The sequence below is a fragment of the Eimeria mitis genome, genomic scaffold, assembly GCF_000499745.2.
Source record: "Eimeria mitis Houghton genomic scaffold, Emh_scaff4012, whole genome shotgun sequence".
Taxonomy (NCBI): Eukaryota; Apicomplexa; class Conoidasida; order Eucoccidiorida; family Eimeriidae; genus Eimeria; species Eimeria mitis.
Window position 1 is genome coordinate 3,466 of NW_013572348.1, and position 294 is coordinate 3,759.

The window sequence follows — 294 nt, forward strand, 5'->3', positions numbered from 1 at the left end:
ATTAAAACAACCTTATGTATGTTCAGTGGTTTCTCGTTCCATTCCTGCAGCATTGCGGGGCAGGGGCTGTGCTGTGCTCTACTGCATTGAGGCCGTTGAGGCTGTATCTCGGCTTATTATACCCCTTGCTGTGCAGCTGAAACTGAATGTAACAGGGCAGCTGATGACGACTTGAGACCTTGACATCTTTAGAAACAGGTGCTCCCTGAGCTCCTAGGGTACACGCCTGTGAAGCAGCGTTCAGGGCTTAGTGTGTGCCGCTGTCCGCAGACCCCACACGGCTGCAGCGACCTT

General features: G+C 53.1%; 1 protein-coding gene across 1 annotated transcript in view; it reads left to right on the top strand.

Annotated features, from left to right (window-relative positions):
* Window positions 1–294, top strand: part of EMH_0071560 (thrombospondin type 1 domain-containing protein, putative) — a gene marked incomplete at both ends in the record, with an annotated part of 5,436 nt that overhangs the window by 3,346 nt on the left and 1,796 nt on the right. The window lies entirely within an intron of this gene.